The following is a 24,433-nucleotide window of genomic DNA, read 5'->3' as shown; positions in this document are numbered from 1 at the left end:
GCTGAATGACTAGAGGACTGAATGACTGGTCTCCTTAACTTTACTATAGAGTTAAAGATACAGTATGATTCTTCATTTGCCAGACTAGACACATATTAGTAAAGCTTCAAATAATTATATTTAGATCTATGCATACTTGAAACAAAATCCCTGCTCTGGCATTTAGTAGTTACTGATCTTATGACTTATTCCCTTCTGAGGATAACATGTGGCTTATAGGGCAGGCAGGAGAATGAAGCAAGAGGTGATGTGGGTAAAGTGCACAATAAGTTCTGAGTTAAAGTGGAGTTCTTGTTATTTTTAGTGTGCTGAAAGGGTGACCTTGCATTGATGCAAGACTTTATGATTCATGTGCTTTCCATATATATATCTTATATAACCCTAGCAATATATTTTCTCCCAAATAGTTACCTAGTTTAATAAAAAACAAACAAAATTCTCAAGGTTCTTATGAAAGAAGAAAAAACCAAAACAAAACAAGCTAATATTTCACTATTTGGAGACGTGGGAGCAGAGCATTGCTTTATAGAAGCCTCTTGAACATCATGCTCTACTTCTGGCTTTGAAGAACAACATCTGCCTTGCGTGATAGACTTTGTTTCTCAAGTTTTTAACTCATTCTTCATCTACTTGTGTATGCCAAAAGCTGTTTTCCACAGACTCCCCTTTGTACTCACCTTCTGTGAAATACAGCCTAAAACTGACAGCTGGTACAATTGGGAAGGTCTTGAATGGCTGGACTGCAAGTTCCCCTCCCCACTCTGCTCTCACGGATAAGGCCCCCCAGCCAAACAACCCTCCTTATCAAGGGGACCAGACACAGTCTCTGCTTATCTCTCACTAATGGGTTTTAGTTTCTTGCCAGCCTGTGGAATTATTCAAACAAGCCAATCATATCCCACTGTGGGAACCAGAGGGCACCTTACCCTCTTGACACTACAAAACCTACTTCCCATCCTCCCTGGTTGTTCATGCTACATCTGCATGCACCCTCCATGTGGTCCTGTGTGGGGCTCTGTGTCCTCCTTCCCTTGGCTATGAGGGCACATGACTCAGAAACTGCTGTTGATTTCATCTGCCCAATTCTGGGTATCAGATATTTGGCCATCCTCAGAACCCTAGGATGGGAATCTCTCCCTTGACAGTGGGGTGAATAGAAAGTGACTAAAACACCATCCTTGTCACCCACTGCACCTGCTCTCCTCACCTCTCAGCACTATTAGGGATGTGTGGAGACAGTGCCTCCAGATTCACTCCACCGAATAAAGAGATCAGGGTCTGAGAGGAGGAGGAAAGGGCAGGGAGAAAGAAGGCACGTACTAGGATGCTTGCTAATCCTTTCCAAGCTCTGGGAGTTTACAGACACTGGTTCCCAGAAGAGGTTGGGGGAGAGGGGATAAGGAGGCAGACCCAGCTTCTCCAGCTCTGGCTCTCAGTGCCAGCTCTCCCACACTCTGGCAGAGGATGACATGGAGTGTGGCAGGACAGGGTGTTCTTTCTGTGTACTCTTGTCCTCCCTTCATCATCACCCATGATGGGGAAGGAGTCTTTTAATCTGACGACATATCCAAATTATGCTGTGAGCAATCTGTATTAGGAAGAGGAAGATTTGCCTGTTAAATAACTTCTTTGGTCAAGAGTCCCACTGAGCATGTGAAATATGAAATTCATATGAAATATATATATATATATATATATATATATATATATGAAATATATATACATTTTTTACACGTGTTCTGTTTTATTATGTACAAAACCAAGCACACAATAATCATAACAGCAAATAACAAACATGCCCAACAGAGTCAGGCCATTTGAAAAGGAGCTCTGTACCTGCATGTAAATACATAATAAATACTGCTTCTCTGTTACTTTGAAATCTGGTATCACCTACAGTTTTATGTTTTTAACTACTCAAGTAAGTGAGCATAAGGAGGACTTAGGCAATATCTAAATCATGAAAGGTAAATATTCTTTCATCTCTCTGGAAACTAACCTAATAGCTTAAGAACCACTCCAAGCCTTCCTCCCTTTAGTCCGTAGCTGCCTTAAGATCAACTATGTCCCCCGATCTTTGTTGACATGGGTACCCACCCAGCCCTACAAGTCACTTATGAACCTCTGGCCAGTCTAGCCATTAAAGATTTGAGAAATAGTCTCAATCTAAATAAGTGTAGCTAATACTGATATATTTTTGCAGTTTGTTTTTGTATGTTTTTGTTTTCCACTGATTCTAAGCCTGAAGTAATTCTTCTTACATTATCTACACTATTTTTTTTACCTTGGATTATTTTAATTGGTTTAAACACAATGTGGATGTAAATAATTCCCCAGAAATGAGAGGCACTTCCCTGAATACTGAATGAATGACTCATGTCCCCAGACTAGCAGGACACTTGGTGGCTTGGACCTGACCAGCCAGAGGAGGTCATAACTCCCACTTGCCAGCACTGTCTGCATGAAAATGGCCACACTCCTGTCTGCAGCATTTACATAAGGAGGCTGTGTTGGAGATGTGTATCAGAAATCACAGAATTCAAATTGTGCTTATGTTCTGTAGTGAACCTATGCCGTTCATCAGGTGCTCCGATCCCATTGCAAGAATAGTGATTAACATAAACCATCAACCTGAGGCAAAAATGTAAACAGCCAAAGTCACTTCTGGAGGCTTTTAAAATGGTTTTAACATGTGACATTATAACTATTCTCCAAATTAGGCAACCGACTTCAATCAAAGAGCAAGGAATAAATGGAACATTTCAGGCACCACCTATAAATTTCTTTAAATTTTTTTTTAATGTTTATTTATTTTTGGAGGAGAGAGAGACAGAGTGTGGGGGGAGGGCAGAGACAGAGGGAGACAGAATCTGAAGCAGGCTTCAGGTTCTGAGCTGTCAGTATAGACCCTGTTGTGGGGCTCAAACCCACAAACCACAAGATCGTAACCTGAGCTGAGGTCAGATGCTCAACTGACTGAGCCACCCAGGTGCCCCCCACCTATAAATTTCTTAATCATGATGGCCTTCAGCTCCGACACATGCAAGGCGAAGCAGCCTGTGACCCTCAACCTGAGGGATCTCCAAGAGTACCCACAGAGAGCATTACCAGAGAAGGCAGCGGCTCAGCCTAAACCCCCTAGTATTAGTAACAGGAGTATGTATATGTGTATAACATGCTTACAGAGATTTATCAGCCCTGAAATGTTATCAAGAGCTAAGTAAAAATCTGAGCAGAGAAAGGATCATGAGTGAGGTGCAGTACCAGCTGTGTATAAAGGACTAGTCCATTTGTGCTCGCAAGGAGCAAGACCAGGCGCAGAACACATGGGGTGCCACTCAGGAAGCACAGAAGAGTGAAGTAAGACCAGTACTATTTTCAAACTACACTAAAGACACCGAGTGTAGAAGTTACAGCATCCCCGAGAACTTGGGAAGGGATGCCCACTGGATATGCATCTTTGTTCATATCCAAAGGTACAAGATCTTAGTGTGAAGAGCATGCTTTCTCCCATAGGGTAGTGTGAAAAATAGACTCTAAGGGGGAATCTGTGAAAATCTAGAAATGAAGTCTTAGAAGAAAGAAATGACCATGAAAATGTGTATATGTTATTTAATACTATTAAAGTCAAATTTTAAAATGGGACCTTAATATTGAAATTTTGCCCATTATTATTTCATTTATAAATGCATCTTGTCCTTATGCTATTAACTTAAAGTGTCTTGGACAGCACTGGCTGCTCCGTGCAGCCTGCAGGCCAGTATGCATTTTCAAATGAAAAGAGCCAAGTTTTTAATTTGCCCCAAAGGTGAAAAAATTGAAACCAATGTGTATGAAAACAAAGAGAGTGATCATTTAAAGGCATAAAATCAGCTACAGTCATTGAAACATACTGGATATCAAGTAGTTAACCGAAGGTTTTAAGGATATTCACAATATCAACAGAAGTGTCACAGCACAACTGTACAGACAAGGAGGCATCGCTTAAGGGCAGTTAAATAAGAAGCATCTAGAAGAGCCAGGGAGCCACAGAACCAGTTAAGGATATTAAGAAGACACTCAGTAATCCCTATTATTCCTATTCCACTCCCCCTCTCCATCTCAAAATGTGTCCTCACTCCTCTGCCCCAAAGCAAGGTGATAAAAGCTGCTCTTGCAAAGTAAAACAGACCCTTATGTTGACTACAGACAGCAGGATATCCAGGTCTCAAATCAGTAATGGAATGACTGTGACAGTCACATGTGGTTCTGTATGTGTCTGATTTCAGGCCTTTTGTGTACGAACTCTAAAATGTGGTTTTCCCATGCACTTTCTTCCAGAGGCCACATATGCCAGAAACACTAGGGTGCCAGAATTTTCATGTTTATCTCCCACCTAACAGTAGCATTCCTGCTGAGACCCACTAACTTATACCTGGACAAAGTCTTTGCACTACTTTAACTTCAAACCACAAAGACTCCAAAGGTGGACTTCACCACTGTGAAGCTATCACAACCCTATCACAGCTATCATTGCCCTTACACAAAATGTTATCAAAAAAATTGTTGCCTTCTCCACCGGAAGTCAACTGGGACTCATGATAGTAACAATCGGCATTAACCAACCCTACCTTGCATTCCTACACATTTGCACACATGCATTTTTCAAAGCTATGCTGTTCATATGCTCTGGATCAATTATTCACAGCCTAAACGATGAACAAGACATTTAAAAAATAGGCGGCTTATATAAAATAATACCATTCACCACTACATCCCTCATTGTCAGAAGCCTCACACTCACAGGAATACCCTTCCTAACAGGCTTTTACTCTAAAGACTTAATCATTGAGACCACCAACACATCAAATGCCAAAGCCTGAGCCCTAATAATAACTCTCATCGCCACATCCCTAACAGCCACCTACAGTTCCCAAATCATATTCTTCGCACTCCTAGGACAGTCTTGTTTCAACTCCTTAATTTTAATCAACAAAAATAATCCCCTCCTAATAAACTCTATCAAACATCTTTTAATCCGAAGTACTTTTGTGGGGTATCTAATTTCTTATAATATCCCCCGACAACAATTCCACAGATAACTATGCCTCATTATCTGAAATTAACTGCCCTTGCTATGACTATTATAGGTTTCATTATGGCATTAGAACTTAGCAACTAAAAACCTAAAATTTAAACATACTTCAAGCCTCTTCAAATTCTCCAATTTGTAGGATACTTCCCAATCATTATGTACTGCATCCCACCAATAGAATCTGATTCAATGCTACTAGAAATAATCTGATTAGAAAATATATTACCAAAATCCATCTCCTATTTTCAGATAAAAACAACAACTACTATGTCTAACCACAAAGGATTAATTAAATTATATTTCCTCTCCCTCATGATCACCCTAACTCTCGGCCTATTCCTACTTAATTTCCACAAGTAACCTCCACAATTACTAGAATACCAGTAAGGAAGGACAAACCAGTGACAATAACTAATCAAGTTCCATAGCTATATAAAGCTGTAATTCCTAGGTTTCCTCACTAAAAAATCCTGAATCATCTGTATCATAAATAACTCAATCACCTGCACCATTAAACTTAAACACCACCTCAATCTCATCCTCTTTCAGAATATAACAAGCTGTTAATAATTCTGTAACACCTCCATAATAAATATTCCTAACACAGTCTTATTAGATGCTCAAACCTCAGGATACTGTTCAGTAGCCATAGCCATAGTATAACCAAATACCAGAAGCATGCCCCCCAAGTAAATTAAAAGACCATTAAACCTAAGAAGGAACCCCCAAATTTCAATACAACTCCACAACCAACACCACCAGCCACAATTAATCCAAACCCACCATAAAAATTGGAGAAGGCTTTGAAGAAAAACTAACAAAGCTAATCACAAAAATAGCACTTAGAATAAATACAATGTACATCATCATTATTCCCACATGGAATCTCCATGACCAATGATATGAAAAACCACCGTTGAATTTCAACTGTAAGCATTTAATGACCAACATCCGAAAATCTCACCCACTCATCAAAATCATCAACTTATCATTCATCAGCCTTCCAGCTCCATCCAACATTTCAGCATGGTGAAACTTCAGCTCCTTACTAGGAGTCTGCCTAATTCTACAAATGCTAACAGGCCTATTCCTAGCCATGCACTATACAACAGACACAGCAACCCCCTTCTCATCAGTAACTCACATTTGCCGTGACGTCAACTATGGCTGGATTATCTGATATACACATGCTAACAGAACTTCTACATTTTTCATCTGCTTATTTATACATATAGGTCGAGGCATATACTCTTACACCTTCTCAGAAACACGAAACATCAGAATTGTACTGCTATTTACAATCATGGCTATGGCCTTCATAGGTTACATTACCATGAGACCAAATATCCTTCTGGGGGGCTAATGTCATCACGAACCTCCTATCAGCAATCCCCTATATTGGAACTAACTTAGTAGAATGAATCTGAGGGGGATTCTCAGTAGACAAAGCCATCTTAACACAATTCTTTGCTTTCCACTTTATTGTCCCATTTATCATCTCAGCCTTAGCAACAGTCCACCTTTTATTCTTACATGAAGCAGAATCCAACAACCCCTCAGGAATAATATCTGATTCAGATAAAATCCCATTCCACCCATACTACACAATCAAAGACATCCTAGGCCTTTTATTCCTCATTCTAATACTAATATTACTTGTCCTATTTTCACCCGACCTTTAGGAGACCCAGACAACTACACCCCTGCCAATCCCATAAACACACCACCACCCATTAAGCCTGAATGGTATTTCCTATTAATATATGCAATCCTCCCATCCATGCCCAATAAACTGGGAGGGGTCTTAGCCCTAATTCTCTCTATCCTAATCCTAGCAATCATCCCCCTACTCCACACTTCAAAACAACAAGGAACAATATTCTGACCACTTAGCAAATGCCTATTCTGATTTTTAGTAGCAGACCTACTAACCCTAACATGAATTGGATGTCAAACAGTAGAATATCCTTGCATCACCATTGGTCAATTAGCCTCCATCCTATACTTCTCTAACCTCCTAATCTTCATACCTGTTTCCGGTGTTATTGAAAACCATCTTTTAAAATGAAGAGTCTTTGTAGTATATAAAATACCTTGGTCTTGTAAACCAAAAAAAGGAGAATATCTGCCCTCCCTAAGACTTCAAGGAAGAAGCAGCAGCCCCACCATCAGCACCCAAAGCTAAAATTCTATTTAAGTTATTCCTTGCAATACCAGAAATTGACACCAGAACTTTCATAATTCATATATTGCATACTTTTTTACTGTGCTTGCCCAGTATGTCCTCATTTCGCCATGGTCTGCAAACAAACCTTATGGCCATGTGGACCTAAGCATGTACAATAAATCTATTATAGTATATAAGATATACTATGCATAATCGTGCATTAACTGATATTCCCCTGGATATTAAACATATACAATAAATCTATTAATATTACATAAGACATATTGTGTATAATCGTGCATTAACTGATTTCATGGATGGTCTTCTATGGACCTCAACTGTCTGCAAGAGTTTAATCACCTGGCCTCGAGAAACCAGCAACCCTTGCTTGAATGTGTACCTCTTCTCACCCTGGGGCCATTCCAACATGGGGGGGTTTCTATACTGGAACTAAACCTGGCAACTGGTACCTACTTTGGGGCCATTTCAATTCTTTACTCCAATCCTACAACTACCTCAGATAGGACATCTCGATGGACTAATGACTAATCAGCCCATGATCACATATAACTGTGGTGTCATGCATTTGGTATTTTTTAAATTTTAGGGGAGGAACTTGCTATGACTTAGCTATGACCGTAAAGGTCTTGACGCAGTCAAATAACTTGTGGCTGGGCTTATTTACTATGCTATGTCTCCACATCACACAGATAAGGTGGAATTCAGTCAATGGTTACAGGACATATACTTTAACTCAATGCTTCAACAGGGATGCACACACATACACGCACATGCACAGGTACACATACATGCACACGTACATATATACAAGTACACATGTCTTTATCCAACAGATAAATAGGTTAACCAACCCCTCTTACCCCCGTAACCTCATGATAGATATATGTATTTATTATTATATACCAAACTCCAAAAACAAGACTAAATTCGCATCTAAACATAAGGCCTGAGTACAAATCCTTATAGATACATCAAAAAATCCCAATTAAACATTAGCCATAAATATCAGCGTGACACCTCGACTCACAGCTATTTATGGATATGCAGTCCTGAGCTCTAATTTGTCCCTATTGAGCAATATTCTCTCACAACTAATACTATAAATCAATCAACTAATCCAACATACCTCTGTCAATGTAGTTTAAATAAGAAAGCAAGGCACTGAAAATGCCTACATGAGTCGCCAGTCTCCATAAACACAAAGGTTTGGTCCTAGCCTTTCCATTAGTTATTAATAGGATTACACCTGCAAGCCTCTGCACCATGGTGAAAATGCCCTCTAAGTCATTAATGATTTAAAGGAGCCGATATCAAGCACACAACAACATAGCTCATGACACCTTGCTTATCCACACTCCCACAGGACAGCAGTGATAAAAATTAAGCCATGAATAACAGTTCGACTAAACCATATTAAATTAGGGTTGGTAAATTTCATGCCAGCCACAACGGTCATACAATTAACCCGACCTAATAGACCTATGGCGTAAAGTATGTTAAAGAGGAGCCTCATGCTAAAATTAAATTTTAACTAGGCTGTAAAAAGCTACAGTTAACATAAAAATATAACACCAAAGTAACTTTAACACCTCTGACCACATGATAGCTAAGACCCAAACGGGGATTAGCTATCCCACTATGCTCAGCCCTAAACTTAGCTAGCTAAACAAATCTGTCCTCCAGAGATCTACTAGCAACAGCTTAAAACTCAAAGGACTTGGCGGTGCTTTATATCCTCTAGAGGAGACTGTTCTATAATCAATAAACCCTGATATACCTCACCACCCCTTGCTAATCCAGTCTATATACTGCCATCTTCAGCAAACCCCAAAAAGGAAGAAAAGTAAGCACAAGTATCTTAACATAAAAAAGTTAGGTCAAGGTGTAATCTATGAGGTGGAAAGTAATGGGCTACATTTTCTATATTAGAACATATTTCCATGAAAGCCCTTATGAAATTAAGAACCCAAGGAGGATTTAGTAGTAAATTGAGAATAGAGAGCTCAATTGAATTGGACCATGAAGCACACACACACTGCCTGTCACCCTCCTCAAGTGACAAAAATCCAAAGATAACCTATTCAGACTATAAAAAACACAAGAGGAGACAAGTTGTAACAAGGTAGGCATACCGGAAAATGTGCTTGGATAAAACAAGATGTAGCTTAAACAAAGCATCTGGCTTATACCCAGAAGATTTCATATCAAACTGACCATATTGAGCCAAAATTAGCCCAAACCAACATAAATTCAATTAGCATAAAACAATAAATCAAAACATTTAGTTAATTCTTAAAAGTATAGGATATAGAAATTTAATTTGGCACTATAGAGAAAGTACCATAAGGGAAAGATGAAAGAAAAATTAAAAGCCTTAACAGTAAAGATTACCCCTTGTATCTTTTGCATAGTGAATTAGCTAGAAAAACCTAACAGAACTTAAGATAGGCCCCCCGAAACCAGATGAGCTACCTATGAACAATCTTTACAGGATGAACTCACCTATGTTGCAAAATAGTGAGAAGATTTATAGGTAGAGGTGAAAAGCCTAACGAGCCTGGTGATAGCTGGTTACCCAGAATAGAATTTTAGTTCAACTTTAAACCTACCTAAAAACCCAAAAATTCTAATGTAAGTTTAAAATATAAGAAGGTACAGCTCTTTAGAACTAGGCTACAACCTTTTTTAGAGAGTAAGCATAAACATAACCATAGTTGGCCTAAAAGTAGCTATCAATTAAGAAAGCATTCAAGCTCAACAATTAAAACACCTTAATACCAAAAATATGCAACCAACTCCTAATACTTAATACTGAGTTAATCTATTTAATAATAGAAGCTATAATGCTAGCATGAGTAACAAGAAATATTTCTCCTTGCATAAGCTTATATCAGAGCAGATAACCACTGATGGTTAACAATAAGATATAAACAACCTAAGTATAAACTAAATATCAAACGAAATTGTTGACCCAACACAGGTATGCAATCAAGGGAAGATTAAAAGAAGTAAAAGGAACTCCACAAACACAAACCCCGCCTGTTTACCAAAAACATCACCTCTAGCATTTCTAGTATTAGAGGCACTGCCTGCCCAGTGACATAGGTTAAACGGCCACGGTACCCTGAAGGTGCAAAGGTAGCATAATCACTTGTTTCCTAAATAGGGACCTGCATGAACAGCCACACGAGGGTTTTACTGTCTCTTACTTCCCATCCGTGAAACTGACCTTCTGTGAAGAGGTGGGAATATGGCAATAAGAAGAGAAGACCCTGTGGAGCTTTAATTAAGAGACTATACCAACACAACCAACAGGGAAAACAAATCTCCACATGGGCCAACAATTTAGGTTGGGGTGACTTCGGAGAATAAAATAAGCTCCAAGTAATTTAGATCTATACTTACTAGTCAAAAGTACGACATCACATATTGATCCAAAAACTTGATCAACGGAACAAGTTACCCTGGAGATAACAACGCAATCCTATTTTAGAGTCCATGTTGACAAAAGGGTTTACAACTTCCATGTTTGATCAGGATATCCTGATGGTGCAGCAGCTATCAAAGTTTCGTTTGTTCAACAATTCAAGTCCTACGTGATCTGAGTTCAGATTGGAGCAATCCAGGCTGGTTACTATCTATTAAATAATTTCTCCCAGTACAAAAGGGCAAGAAAAATGAGGCCTATTTTAGTAAAGCGCTTTCAACACAATAGATGATATAATCTCAATCTAAACAGTTTACTAATTTACATTGCCCGAGAGTTTGGGTTCATTAGGGTGGCAGAGACCCGTAATTGCATAAAATGTAAATCCTTATCAGAGGTTCAACTCCTCTCCCTAACAACATGTTTACAATTAATATTCTTTCATTAATCATTTAAATCCTCCTTGCCGCAGCTTTTGTAACATTAGTTAAACGTAAAGTACTAGGATATATACAACTTTGTAAAGGACCAAACATTGTAGGACCATATGATCTGTTTCAACCCATTGCAGACGCCATAAAACTCTTCGCTAAAGAACCCCTTCGACCCCTCACATCCTCTATATCTATATTCATTGTAGCACCCATCCTAGTCCTCTCACTAGGCCTAACCATATGAATCCCCCTACCTATACCATACTCACTTACATAAACTTAGAAGTACTATTTATACTAGCTATATCAAGCCTCTCCGTTTACTCAATCCTATGATCAGGATGGGCCTCGAATTCAAAATACTCTTTAATTGGAGCCCTATGAACTGTCGCCTAAACAATCTTATATGAAGTCACACTAGCCATTATTCTCCTATCAGTATTACTAATAAATGGGTCCTTCATACTAATGGCATTAATTATCACCCAAGAACACATATAATTAGTTCTTCCCACATGACCCCTAGCCATAATATGATTCATTTCAACATTAGCAGAAACTGATCAAGCTCCATTTGATCTGACAAAAGGAGAATCAGAACTTGTTTCTGGATTCAACATTGAATACGCTTCAGGTCCTTTTTGCCCTATTCTTCCTAGCAGAATATGCCAACACTATTATCATAAGTATCCTCATAACAACCTTATTCTTTGGAGCATTCCATAAGCCATATATACCAGAACTATATACCGTTAACTTCACCGTCAAAACCTTACTTCTAACAGTCACCTTCCTATGAATTTGAGCATCCTACCCGTGATTCCAATATGACCAACTCATACATCTCCTATGAAAAAACTTCTTCTCATTCTAGCCCTGTGCACATGACATGTATCTTTACCCATTATCACAGCAAGTATTCCAACCCAAACATAAGAAAAGATAAAAGAGTTACTTTGTCTTTTTTTTTTTTTATTTAAAAAAAATTTTTTTTTCAACGTTTATTTATTTTTGGGACAGAGAGAGACAGAGCATGAACGGGCGAGGGGCAGAGAGAGAGGGAGACACAGAATCGGAAACAGGCTCCAGGCTCTGAGCCATCAGCCCAGAGCCCGACGCGGGGCTCGAACTCACGGACCGTGAGATCGTGACCTGGTTGAAGTCGGATGCTTAACCGGCTGCGCCACCCAGGCGCCCCTAAAAGAGTTACTTTGATAGAGTAAATAACAGAGGTGTAAATCCTCTTATTTTTAGAATTATAGGACTCGAACCTAATACTAAGAATTCAAAAATCTTTGTGCTACCATATTACACCATATTCTACAGTAAGGCCAGCTAAGTAAGCTATCGGGCCCATACCCCAAAAATGTTGGTTTATATCCTTCCTGCACTAATTAAATCCCCTATTCTCATTAATATTATATCAAAAGTCATTTCGGGAAGCATAATCGTGACAGCAAGCTCTCACTGCCCGATAATCTGAATTGGCTTCGAAATAAACATACTGGCTATTATTCCTATTCTCATGAAAAAATTTAACCCACGAGTTACGGAAGCATCCACAAAATATTTCCTAACACAAGCAACTGCATCCATGCTCCTAATAATAGAAATCACTATTAACCTATTATATTTAGGACAATGAACAGTATCAAAAAATCTTGACCCCACTGCATCTATCATAATAACCACTGCTCTGACAATAAAACTGGGCTTGGCTCCATTTCATTTTTGAGTTCCTGAGGTCACACAAGGAATCTCCCTATTCTCAGGCCTAATCCTATTAACATTACAAAAAAATCGTACTACGGTCTATCCTCTACCAAATTTCATCTACCATCAACCCCAATTTACTCCTAATAATAGCTATCATATCAGTCCTAATTGGAGGATGAGGAGGATTTAACCAAACACAGCTGCGAAAAATCTTAGCATACTCCTCAATCGCCAACATAGGTTGAGTAACAGCTATCATACTCTATAGCCCTACAATAACAATCCTAAACCTAACAATTTATAATTTTGATAACACTCACCACCTTCATATTATTTATACACAGCTCGGCCACAACAACACTATTGCTATCACAAACATGAAACAAAACACCCTTAACCACCTCACTTATCCTAGTATTAATACTGTCCCTAGGAGGCCTTCCACCACTCTCAGGATTTACCCCAAAATGAATAATCATTCAAGAACTAATAAAAAAATTAAATAATCAATATACCCATGCTACTAGCCATTATAGCACTCCTCAACCTATGCTTTTATATATGACTGACATATGACACAGTACTAACTATATTTTCTTCAACAAACAGCATAAAAATAAAATGACAATTTGAAGATACAAAAAAAAATAATTCTCTTGCTCCCTTTCATCATAACTTCAACCATGTTACTTCTACTCACACCAATATTATTCATCTTGGACTAGGAGTTTAGGTTACAACAGACCAAGAGCCTTCAAAGTCCTAAGTAAATCACATCTATTTAACTCCTGCACACCCAACCCTAAGTACTCCAAGAATGTATCTTCCATCAAATGATTGCAGATCAAACACTTCAATTAAGCTAAGCCCTTACTAGATTGGTGGGCCTCCATCTCACGAAATTTTAGGTAACAGTTAAATACCCTAATCAACTAGCTTCAATCTACTTCTCCCGCCGCCAGTCTAGGGGGAAAAAAGGCAGGAGAAGCCCTGGCAGCGTTTGAAGCTGCTTCTTTGAATTTGCAATTCAATATATTTCACTGCAGAGCTTGGTAAAAAGAGGGCTTGAACTTCTGTTCTTAGATTTATAGTCTAATCCTTTAGTCAGCCATTTTACGTAGGTTCATAAGCCGCTGGTTATTTTCTACTAACCACAAAGATATTGGCACTCTCTACCTCCTATTCGGTGCCTGAGCTGGCATAGTAGGAACTGCCCTTGGCTTTCTAATTTGAGCCGAACTTGGCCAACCTGCCACCCTACTAGGAGACAATCAGATCTACAACATAATTGTCACTGCCCATGCATTTGTAATAGTTTTCTTTATGGTAATACCAATCATAATCAGAGGCTTTGGAAATTGATTGGTGCCATTAATAACTGGACACCAGATACAGCATTCCCTCGGATAAATAATATAAGCTTCTGACTTCTTCTCCCATCCTTCCTACTTCTACTCACATCATCAATTGTAGAGGCTGGTGCAGGAACTGGATGAATCACATACCCTCCTCTAGCTGGCAAACAAGCCCATTCAGGAGCCTCCGTGGACCTAACCATTTTTTTCCTTACACTCTGCAAGTGTTTCTTCAATTTTAGGTGCTATTAAAACTTTATTACTACAATTATTAACATAAAACCCCCATATCTCAATATCAGACACCCTTATTTGTCTGATCTGTCCTAAACACTGCTGTCTTGTTACTCATTACTACCAGTACTAGCTGGTGGAATTACAATGTTAATGACAGACTAAAACCTAAATACCACCTTCTTTGACCCTGCTAGGGGAGGAGATCCTATCTTAAATCAGCACTTATTCTGATTTTTTGGACATCCAGAAGCCTATATTCTAATTTTACCAGGCTTCGGAATAATTTCACACATCGTCACTTATTATTCAGGCAAAAAGGGGCCCTTCGGCTATATAGGAATAGTCTGAACAATAATATCCATTGGTTTCTTAGGTTTCATTGTATAAGCCCATCATATGTTCACTGTGGGAACGGACATTGACACACGAGCATATTTTACGTCAGCCACCATAATTATTGCTATCCCTACTGGAGTAAAAGTTTTCAGGTGACTTGCCACTCTTTACAGAGGCAATATTAAATGATCACCTGCTATACTATGAGCCCTGGGCTTCGTATTTACTACCGTAGGTGGTCTAAGGGGAATCGTACCAGCAAACTCTTAACTAGACATCGTTCTTCATGACACTTACTATGTAGTAGCTCACTTCCATTATGTATTATCAATAGGGGCAGGTGGTGGTAAAATATATGTATTTCACCTCGGCCTGGAGGAGACGCTGCCCGTCAGCCAGGGCCCCTGCCCCAGGGAGTTCCAGCTCCAGCTCCCGCTAAGCAGCTCCTCGGGAGAAGCGGTTCTGCTGTGCCGCCCCGGCTTCTCAGCTGAGCCACAGGAACTGGGAGCTGAGCCCCGGCCCCCATTGGCGCCACCTCCCCAGGAAAGGCCTAGTCAGGGCCAGGAAGTCAAACTTGGGAGCAAGTCAGGTGTTGCAGGCCCGAGATGCACGCCCTTCAGCCCGCCTTTTTTTTTTTTTTTTTTAAAGGGGAAGCAAGTTTATTTGCAGGTGAACAGCAACAACATTTACAAAACACATTTTGTACAGTCAAGTCTGCACTGCCCTTACACAATAGGGGAAGGAAGACCTCGTCCTTCCAACAGCCATAAACAGGCCTGGATAATGAGTTTATGAAAAACACTTTCTTTTCCTTCAGCACACAAAATTATTTACGAAGCTGTACAGTTCAGAAATAGGAAGCAAAGAGAAGAAAACTACCTCAAAGAGAGCAACAGCTCCTTTCTGTTGGCAGTCGTCATTTTACAGACATACACTATGCATCAGAGACCTAACATTTGGAGACGAATGGGTGACATATCAGAGCTACAACAATAAGTATTGTATTTATTTCTAATGGGGAATTAGAAGACCCTCTTTGGATATCAGTTCTTGAAAAGATTCTGCAATTTCAGAGCACATCAGTGCTGAGAAATCCTTTAGAAAACCTTTTGTTTAAGGGTTAATCATTTAATGTATTAACATTTTCACTTACAAACATAAAATTTGCATATACAGTGAAAAATAGGTTCTGTGAACACTGAAACATATGTACATGAAACATATATATATATATGAAATACATATGAAGCATATATAGAAGATGATCTGAGAATTAATATGATGAATATTTGATGAATCTGTATATTTTTCATAGGCAGCTGATTTAAAAATCTTCCTGCTAAGCTGGTAACTAGTGTGGCTGTTCTAGATGGTGAAGATCTCTTTCCACATTGACTAAATCAGAATGGTCTCTCCTAAGTGAGTGAGATAAAGAATCCTACTAAGATTCATCAACAATCTGGGGACAACACAAGGCTCTATTCTAAGTGCTTGTTTACATACATTATCTCATTTAATCCCCATAACAACTCCACAGGGTGCTGGCTGTGTGACTTCTGGCACTCTCTGAGTCCCTTCTATAAAATGGGAGAGTCACAATGCTTATCTCATAGAGTTTTTGTGAAAATTAAATGAGGGAATCGATGTAAACCGCTTAGCCCAATTCTTAGTATACATTAAGTGTGAAGAGTAGCAGAATACGCTGCCCCCAAATATGTCTCTTTGGCATAAAACTATTTTGAGAAATTGCAGACATAGGGGAAACTCTGAAAACAAAAGAGAAGGGAAACTTACATTAGAGAGGGCCCTGTATCTGGAAGACAGCTACTACCAGAGGAAACTTTTTTCACTTGAGAGATTTTTCTGCCTGGCAAGGCAAACTCTGTTTGGGCCATCATTTGAACACAAGCTCGGATTAAAGCTGGAGGTGGGCCTGTTACAGCTAGACCAGGTCTCTGACCACCAGGTGTGTTTGCCTCTTCTGGCCCAACGCAATGGTAGGCGGTGCACTATATGGTAAAGTACAGTGGCTGACACAGACCTTGGGGCTAGATTGCCTGTATTCTAATCCCACTCCTGCCATTTAGTAGCTATGGAACCTTGGGCATTTAGGTAAATGTACCTAGTTTGTCATCTGTAAAATGGGAAGAACAACAGCCCCTACCTCAGAGGACTGTCATGAGGATTAAAGGAGGCAGTGATGTAAACGTGCCTGGCATGCTGTGAGTACTAATGATTGATTGCTATGCCACCTTGATGAATAGCATTTGAGTAGAGGACTACTTGAAGCAGACCTAATACAAAATACTAATAAGAGGCTACTAGGAGTTCTCACCTCTATCATGTGGGGAACCCCCTGAAAAGAATGGTTTTGGGTGCTTAAACAGCTAACCCATATTGAGTATTGTTTACGGGGTGCCGTGCTTAAGCGCTTTTCCTGTTTTAACTTATTTAATCTTCATAATAATGCCATAAGATAGGCACTGTTGCTCTTCCCAGTTTATAGATGAGGAAATGGAGGTACATAGAAGCTAAGCACCTACTGCTCTAGGCAGTAGGCAGGACTATGTTGAAGGGCCATATGAATGTGGTTTGGGGCACAGAGCTCACTCAGTCATAGTGTTCACGTGCACTTAGAGCAGGAGACAGCAGCCTGGTCTAGGAGGAGAGAGGGAGTATGCTAAACCTTTGAAAATTCCCTTGTTAGCAGAGGAGGTGGTGAGAGCCTGCAGGGTACGTTTCTTACCCTCTAACTAGAAGCCACTGCCACAAGAAGTCACCTCACTGAGCCTTCTAGCAAAGAACATGACAAAGGAATGCTGTCCCAAAACTGGCATTCATGCAAACTGATAAGAACAAGGGATGGATGGCTTTGTGGGGTAAAATGACTCTAAGCACAACACTGAGGTGAGGCAGAGATGCCTTTCTGGCCAGAAATATCCATCCTACCACCTGTCTGAAAACTCTTTCCAGAATTCCCCGTTTAGAAAGGAAAGGACACAGGGAACATGTTAAACTGTCTTCAGGTACCACTAATTACCAGTTAATCCTTTGGAGTCGCTGTTTTATGTGTATTTGATGAAAAGATTGAATTTAATGTCATCCAGCTGAGAGGAGGAAAGGGAAAAAGATTAATAAGCTAAATGGTGTGTGTGGTTGGGGGTAAAGTGGGGTGGGAAAAAGGAGGGGGTAGGGGAACTAGGGGATCTGAGAATGAAATTGGGCACCAGAGACATTTCTGCCTGCTTCCAATTTCTCTTAGCCGGCCTTGAAAATGCCATTCAGGAGGACCTCATGTGATTCTTTGGCATGAATGTTGTATAACGCTGACCCTTGGGAGAGGGCAGACAGGAGTACTGTCTCTTTCATCTCTAAAAACACTTTACTTTCTATTCAGCAGCTGCCCTATTGCAATTTAAGTTCCCATCAGTCAAACAGACATTAAGTGGCTTCTTATGTAAATACTTACAGAGCTCTGACTTTGCAGGGCTCTCTGAAAACCATTGTTTCTTAGAAGTTCTTTGAAGTTTTCCATCGGCTCCAGCAAGTGTGTGCAGATATATCCACAGATGGAAAATATTCCTGTGCAAATGAACTCCAAAATTATAAAGTTACAAGAAAGATAATATGCTGAAAATTCACTGCTGGAGCAGCGCCCTCAAAAGGTCATCATCAGGTAACAAGATTGGGAAATTGTTTTGCTGTTAATTATTGTCCTCATTTAGAACAGAACTTTAAGAATTTTTTTTTAAGTTTTCGGGTGTTTGACAGGGGTGCCTGAGTGGCTCAGTTGGTTAAGTGTCTGACTCTTGATTTCGGTTTAGATCATGATCTCACGGTTCTCTCTCTCTGCCCCTCCTCTGCTCTCTTGCTATCTCTTAAAAAAAAAGCATTAAAAAAATAAAGTGTTTGACAATTTTAAGGCTATGATAAATTGAAGAATTTAAATTAAATTAAAAACAACATACTTAAAATACTGAAACAGTTTCCATTAACAATTTTTATTCAAAATATACCTGTATCTCTATCTTTGCCTCTACTGATCAACCAATCTACCTGTGGCCACAATAATATTTTGAGATATCAGCAAATTTTTATTGTAAATTTCATTGAATTATAATTTACATACAGAAAAGTGTATGAATCATAAGTGTACTGATGCACAAATCAATGTGTCTTTTTAAACTGAACATACCTGTGTGCCTAACACTAGCTCAAGAAACAGAAAGTTACTGGAACCAGTGTATATTCCCTCTGCCTTTGCTGGTACCCTGAGACCTTTTCTCTACCTTAAGCTAGAGTTTTCCAACTTCATGTCTTGGGAAAGGGAGGTCTCAGCAGATCACAGAATACAAAGCACTTTACTTTTTGACAGAGATCCAAGAATGAGAGATTTGGAAGAACATGAATCAGTCTCAGCCAATTTTTCTAACCATAAGCCCAGATCAAGGATTCTTGGATGGGGGAAGAGGAGGGAAAAAAATGGAGTGAGCAAATAAAGCAAAGACATTGGTGGGTCTCCCAGAAGGGAATTGGCCTTGCCCTAAGTTCAGAAACTGTCAGAGAAACTGTATAGGAACTTTGATCCACATGCAAATGCTGCCAGATCCAATAGTATTTGGCTTTCAATACAGTGAAGGCCTGAACCCTTGTTCAATTCAACTAAAGTCGCCCCCACATGCCATTTCTCAGGGTAACCTTCTGTGTCCTAATATGCACACTCCAGACATGCAGGTGACTCTGATGCAGATAGTCCTTGGTCTTTACTTTCAGAAACATGGATGTAGGTTTTTGTTCAGGCCATTCCCATGGTTCCCAAACTGGTCTGTGCATCATAATTACCTGGGGGCCTTGTTAAATATAGATTCCCAGGACCCACCACTAAATTTAATCAGGCCTGGCAGTCTGAATGTTGACCGACTCCACAAGTGATTATTATACAACCAGTCTGGCCTTCACTGGAGGACTGGATTTGGGAAGCTGCTCTTCTAGTGGCCTGTGAACTACACCATTTTAGGAGGACAAAGACTCAGGGCAGTGTGTTTCTGTGACCCAGCAGAGCCCACTTAGAAGCTGTTGAAGGTTGGGTAGCAGCTTAGATGGTAAGTCTCCTCTCCTGCCCTGAACTCAATAATATCACCCCCTCCTACCTGAATATACTTGCATAAAGGATTACAAAGTTAAGAAAGGTTGGCAAACTACTCTCCATGCCACAGTGGTAACCATTATCAACCGCATCTTTGCTTTGTCATTTATTTTATCAACAGAAGAATTAAGGATATATAAGGATAAGAATACCCCTAGTAAGAGGCCAAAGTCCCCTCCTCATTCCCTGAAGAAGAGATGGTGTAGTTGTGACACTGTTGGTCAGGCCTTCCTAGAACCAAGGCAGTGTCTTTAGGCCTCTTGAGGCTCCCAAGAGATGCTGCCGTGGATTAGCTTATATCCTTCTTCTTCTTCCTTTTTTTTTTAAAATTTTTTATTTATTTTTGAGAGAGAGAGAGAACAAAAGCAGGGGAGGGACAGAGACAGAGGGAGACACAGAATCCGAAGCAGATTCCAGGCTCTGAGCTGTCAGCACAGAGCCTGACAACAGGGCTCGAACCCAGGAACGGCGAGATCATGACCTGAGCCCAAGTCAGATGCTTAACTGACTGAGTCATCCAGGCGCCATGGTTATGTCCTTCTGATTAGAGAGTCCTCTGGGACTGGCTATGGAGGCTTTTAGAGCTCTGTTTTCAATTATTAAAAGCATGGCAAGGATCCAGAAAACATTTATTGTAATAATAATAATAATAATAATAATAATAATAAAAACAACAAATATAATAATAGTAGTAGTAGTAATAATAATAATTTTAAAAGTCAGGGCTCTAGCAGATTTTTTTCAACCCCTCTAGATGAGCTTATCTAAAGTCAAAGCTCCAAATATAATAACCTACTAGGAGAGTGGATGAGTCACTGATCAGTCATAGCTAGAGTATGTCACCACTCATTGGGCCTATGTGTTTTGGGCTGTCACTGACTAGGATCAAATCCCTGTCTGCCAATGGGAACAAATTGAAGAAATGGATAAAAGAGAAACCAGATGGAGAGAAATCTAGAATTTGAGACCATCTCCTACCCCCCAAATAATCCTCCAAATGTGATATTGGAGAAGTTTGAGATGATACAAAGAGAATTCATAGGGACCAGGTGATTCCTATTAAAAATGAGACTATCCAGGAAAAAACAAAGGATGGAGAAGAGGTGATCATTGAGTCACTTAAAATCCTGGTGCTGGCTACAGGGTAAGATGTTGAATGTTCTAACTTCTTATTTGGATTCAGGAAGAAGGATGGGAAAATATGAATCAGGTGGTGTTTATTTCAGTTTGCTTTTATCCAAATAAATTTTTATTTAAGTGTATCTTATATATGTGAAGGTACAAAATTATAAATTTATAGTTAGGTGACTTTTTACAAGGTAAACTTATGACTTTTATAAAGTGAGTATAGAATGAAGAATTATCAGTTCCCTGGAAGCCTCACCTTGCCTCCTCCTAATCACTGGTTCCCCTGAAGGAAATCACCATCCTAACTACTAACATGAGGGATTAATTTTTCCTACTTTTGAACTTTACATAAATGGACTCATATGGCATGTACTCTGTTATATCTGGCTTCTTTTACAGTATTTGTGAGTTCATCTACATGTTTGTGTGTAGCTGTTCATTTTCATTACTATATAGTGTTCCATCCTATGGACATACCACAGATTCTCTATTCTATTGCCAGACTATTTAAGGTTCTTTTCAACTCTTTGCTATTACAAATAATGCTGCTATGAATTTGTGTGTTTTTATGATAATCTTTATCTTTTACATTATTATAAAAGGAATTCAACTATTTTTATTTAAGAAGAACATGTTGAATGTATGACAAAGTATTTTCCTGGAACTAAAATAAGTATATTTGTATAAGAATAAAATATTACGAGCATACACTATCAATGGTACACATCACAACCTCCTCTTTTACTTTGTGAATAGTGGGAGAAAACCACAAACACATGATTAGAGTATTGAGAAGTATTGTCAGGAAAACTGTATTTATGGCTCCTCTGGTTGAGAAATTTATAATGTAGTTTTCTGTTTTTCACTATAGACCATAATCTGGGTGATCTTTTCCTGATAGGAAATCCTTAAACCAATTCATAATATCTTATTAATCATATATTAATATATTATATATATTATCATATATTATGATATATCATATATTAATATATAACATATATACATATATAATATATAACATATAACATATATCATATATTAATCATATTAATCATATATTAAAAGTTCATTTAAAACTGTTGTTTCTCCATGAATGTGTTCTAGCTCTGGTGTCTTGGTGAGGGAGTGGTGGATGAATGCCAGCTCAGTGGTGCTCTCTCTGCATATTCCATAATGTCCATGTTGCCTCTGTGTAACAGTTAGGATCACGTTTAGCTCCACATTACAAAACAACAGTATGAAACAAGACAAAATAACAGTGACTTAAGCTCGATATGGTTTATTTCTCTCTTAGTTTGGGGATACATTATGATATCTTTAAGATAGTATTGGCGATCCAAGCTTTTATTTTCCTTATCTGTTATCCTAAGCACACAACTTCCATTCCAATGGTCACCTCATGGTTCATTAGGGTTGCTAGTGATTCAACTGATAGCTGGTCCATGTTAAAGGCAAGGAGGAGGGAGGAGGGTGGAGGAGGAGGAGGGGGAGGAAGAAATTCTTGAACAGTCAGATTTCTCAAGACTTCTTTTAAATCAAAACTAAAGTAACCACTTAATTTACTCAGTAAGTTAGGTCAGCGGATACATACTTAAGTCACCAACATATATTATGTTTTGCCTTTTCTTTGTGTATTGTGTATTGTGTATTTGTGTATTTGCCTTTTCTTTCTATGTGTATTGCCTTTTCTTCTGATACACATACATACACACACACACACACACTGACCCTTGAACAATACAAGAGCTAGGGGCCCTGACTCCCCATGCAGTTGAAAATCTGCATATATTTTGCCTCCCCCAAAACTTTACTAATAGCCTACTGTTGACTGGAAGCCTTAATGATAACAGTTGATTAACACACATTTTATGTTATATGTATTATATACTGTATTCTTAAAGTAAGTTGGAGAAAAGAAAGTGTTAAGAAAATCATAAAGAAGAGAAAATACATTTACAGTACGGGTCTATATTTCCACGATAAGTGAGCCTGTGCAGTTCACACCTGTGTTGTTCAAAGGTTTTATATATATATGTGTGTGTGTGTGTGTGTGTGTGTATGGCAAGATGTAAAGAATATTGAAAATAAATTCCTCTGAATTTTCACTTAAAGGCTAAGTTAAGCACTACCTTACTTTTCTAACTCAAATCTCTTCAGCAGTGTTTTCCTTTGTGGTAATGGAAAATAGCTGATTGTAGATGATTAGATAAAAGTGAAATAATTTGCAAAACAGTTCAGAATATGTATGAAAACAAAATGGAAACGAAAAAAAGCAATAAATAAAGAATTCTGCATACTCTAAACTTCAGGCTATAAAATGGCTGTTGTCAGCAGCACACGTTTGACTGTTACGAGGTAAAGTGATTAACTGGCTAAATTTGATTAGAATCAACAGAAGATATGTTGAGACCTAATAACTGTTAACTTCATATTGATCCCAGAACCACATTAGCTTCAACAGCTTCCATTGTCTTTAATTTTACATTTCCCAGTAATTGTATTTTTTACAGTTGTCAGAGATCATTAATCTTGATGTTCTAAGACAATTTACTTTCATAGGAAAAAAAAATAAAGCACAGGACTTAACACCAATCTAAACCGCCACAATAAGACACTATTCATATTTATGCAATAACTTGATTCATCATACTTTTTGAGAATGATTTGGGGGTGTCTCTTTTCCTTATTAAAAAAAAAACAGTTAAATTCTGGATAGATTCTTTGCTAATGTTCCCAGTGAGCGTCAGTAATCAAATGTAAGAGATAAAGACAAGTGTCGTTCCTTTTAAAATGAAGAAACAGGGAGCGAAATTTATCACATTTTGAATTTTTTCAGAAGATTCACCTCTCATATCCCTGAACTCCTATCCTCCTTGCGCCTTCCTGGGTGAGTGTGTTTATTATGTTCAGCCCCCTCACTTAAAAAGGCCCAGGCTCAGGAAACAGCTGTTCACAATTAAATTAATTATCATTTGTCAACGGCATTCTGGGGCCCAGAAATTCTATGTTCACAGAAGAGAATGTTGCCATGTCACAGTGCACTTCAGAATGTGTGTTCACTTATATTAACCATCCAGCTTGGTAAAGTGTTTTTAAGGTTTTCAAAGTAGTGACAATATCTTTGTCACTATAACTACTGCCACATGATCCACTAATATTTCTCTAACTTTAGACTGTTTGCTCATCATTTATCTAAGAAATTTTTAGTAGCCTTTGATTTTGACACAGAATTTATACATCTGAGTCAAGTAGCAGAGAATAAAATGGGTATAAGAAATACCAGTGTGGTCCTTTAAGAATGAATACTTAATGGCTGAAGAGAAAGTTTCTTAGGTAGTAACCCCACAAAATTTATGAATTAGAATTCTAACCCTTTAACCCCTTGGTTA

The 24,433-nt window shown here is 38.8% G+C and overlaps 1 long non-coding RNA gene across 2 annotated transcripts; it reads right to left on the bottom strand.

Moving 5' to 3' along the window:
* Positions 1-1,323: 1,323 nt before the first annotated feature.
* LOC147579262 (uncharacterized) lies at positions 1,324-24,312 on the bottom strand. Of its 2 annotated transcripts, none has more exons than XR_015253719.1 (2): positions 23,890-24,312; positions 1,324-2,631 (listed from the first exon to the last, which is right to left on the bottom strand). It is a non-coding gene; the product is annotated as an uncharacterized LOC147579262 (long non-coding RNA). The 2 variants fall into 2 exon arrangements; XR_015253720.1 differs by lacking the exon at positions 23,890-24,312 and adding an exon at positions 18,237-18,603.
* Between the last annotated feature and the right edge of the window lie 121 nt (positions 24,313-24,433).

Source organism: Puma concolor, chromosome B4, assembly GCF_028749965.1.
Source record: "Puma concolor isolate L17-30 chromosome B4, mPumCon1.1.hap2, whole genome shotgun sequence".
NCBI classification, from domain to species: Eukaryota; Metazoa; Chordata; class Mammalia; order Carnivora; family Felidae; genus Puma; species Puma concolor.
The sequence above is the reverse complement of the archived record's forward strand: the minus strand, read 5'-3'. Positions and strand labels throughout refer to the sequence as shown.